The following is a 2,500-nucleotide window of genomic DNA, read 5'->3' on the forward strand; positions in this document are numbered from 1 at the left end:
GAAAAAATGAAATTCGTGGTTTTTGAGATGTGAGGGTTGGAAAGGCCTCCAAATGCCCCCAAATGAATACCATGAAATTCTTGGTGCACAAAAGTTTTGAGTTGGTTGGGTTTTGCACATGGGCAAGGTTGTCGATGCACCACGGCATAGCTAAATGGCTTGGTGGGGAGTTTTGTGAAAAAATGAAATTCGTGGTTTTTGAGATGTGAGGGTTGGAATGGCCTCCAAATGCCCCCAAATGAATACCATGAAAGTCTTGGTGCACGAAAGTTTTGAGTTCGGAGGGTTTTGCACATGGCCAAGGTTGGCGGTGCACCACGGCATAGCTAAATGGCTTGGTGGGGAGTTTTGTGAAAAAGTGAAATTCGTGGTTTTTGAGATGTGAAGGTTGGAATGGCCTCCAAATGCCCCCAAATGAATACCATGAAAGTCTTGGTGCACAAAAGTTTTGAGTTGGTTGGGTTTTACACATGGGCAAGGTTGTCGGTGCACCACGGCATAGCTAAATGGCTTGGTGGGGAGTTTTGTGAAAAAATGAAATTCGTGGTTTTTGAGATGTGAGGGTTGGAAAGGCCTACAAATGCCCCCAAATGAATACCATGAAAGTCTTGGTGCACAAAAGTTTTGAGTTGGTTGGGTTTTGCACATGGGCAAGGTTGTCGGTGCACCACGGCATAGCTAAATGGCTTGGTGGGGAGTTTTGTGAAAAAATGAAATTCGTGGTTTTTGAGTTGTGAGGGTTGGAAAGGCCTACAAATGCCCCCAAATGAATACCATGAAAGTCTTGGTGCACGAAAGTTTTGAGTTCGGAGGGTTTTGCACATGGCCAAGGTTGGCGGTGCACCTCGGCATAGCTAAATGGCTTGGTGGGGAGATTTGTGAAAAAATGAAATTCGTGGTTTTTGAGATGTGAGGGTTGGAAAGGCCTCCAAATGTCCCCAAATGAGTACTGTAAAAGTGTTGGTGCACAAAAGTTTTGAATTGGATGCATTTTGCACTTGGCCAAGTTGGTCGGTGCACCGCGACTAGATAGCTTGGTGCCAAAATTTGTCAAATTTAAGACCTTGGCCAAACTGAATGAAATTTTGTGGGGAGGTTCCTGATATTGTTTAGTGGTGGACTGGAAAAAATGAGGTCGAAATTCGAAGTCTACATGTGCTTTTCTATTTTTCCCGATTTTACACATACCCGGTAAGTAAAAAAAATAAAAAAAATAGTTCCCCTTCGAGAAAAATTATGAAATTTGGTGAGCAAGGAGATACCATTATTCTACGAATTACTGCAAAAAATCGCATCAAAATTCGAAGTGTAGCCCGAGATATGGACTTATGTCTGCTCAAAAAAAGTGTATCTACTTGTACAATTTTGCCTTTTGCATATTAACCTCTTATAGGGGGGGAGTGCTCCTTGAGCCGGCCAGCTCCACACTGGCAGGTTTTAAAGGGAGCTTGATGAGGCCTCCCCCCTCACGTGGTGCGTGCGTTAGCATGTTTATCATGGCACAACTAGCCTCTTCATAGTTGTTGAGCTTTATTAATACCAACACACGGTCGTCACTGATCGTTGGTTAGCTCGGCAGCTAGTCCCTCGGATATTGTGGAAAGTTATTTTCATGCCTAGCGATGCTTGACCATGCGTCACTTGATGTTTCCATTTGCTTGCTTGCCCATGGTAGGTGGGGGGTGGACCGTCTTGTGGTGTGGTGTCTTGCGAACGTGAGGGTGTGTGAGTTGTAATCGAGATGCACTTGCTGGCTGGCTCCATGCCTTGCGTATCGAACGGTCAAGCATGCATCTCTTCCATTTTCACCCGTTGCCTTGGGTGATATTGGTTGATCAGTCCCTGTGTTGCCTACCCACTAGACGGTACTTCTGTGGTTGCTTCGAATTCTATCTTTCCATCACGAAGAGGTGTTGGAGGATCCTAATGTCACGCACGTGTTCCATCTAGTGAAACATCTCAGTGATGCACGTGTTGTGGCTAGTTCTTTTGGATGCGGTGCATTATATGAACTCGGGTTTACTTTAGCGACCCAGTTAACATAATTCGGTTGTGTCCCTTGATTGAGACGTTGTCCTTGAACTTGTTGTGAGCAATATCGTTCTTCCACAACCCGTCGTCTTGAGTGCGATGGAAGGCAAATAAGATGTGCTTTGGCATGTCATGCACATACTCGATTGCGGGAAGTGTGAGAAAGTGTTGTTGACAACCCGTGGGAAATGGAATGTGGCAAATCGTGATGAGCTCTTCGTGGATCTGCGAAGAAGACGACCTTTGGGCCTGTTGGAAACGAGGGAGGCGATGTTGAACTGCGAAGAAGATGGACTTTTGGGTTGTTTGAATCAATGGGAGGCCACGCGAGAACTCCGAATACTATGGACTCTTGGGTTGTTGGAAGCAACGGGAGGCCCCGCTAGAACTCCGAATACTACGGACTCTTGGGTTGTTGGAAGCAAGGGGAGGCCCCGCTAGAACTCCGAATACTATGGACTCTTGGGTT

Source organism: Vigna unguiculata, unplaced genomic scaffold, assembly GCF_004118075.2.
Source record: "Vigna unguiculata cultivar IT97K-499-35 unplaced genomic scaffold, ASM411807v1 contig_239, whole genome shotgun sequence".
NCBI classification, from domain to species: Eukaryota; Viridiplantae; Streptophyta; class Magnoliopsida; order Fabales; family Fabaceae; genus Vigna; species Vigna unguiculata.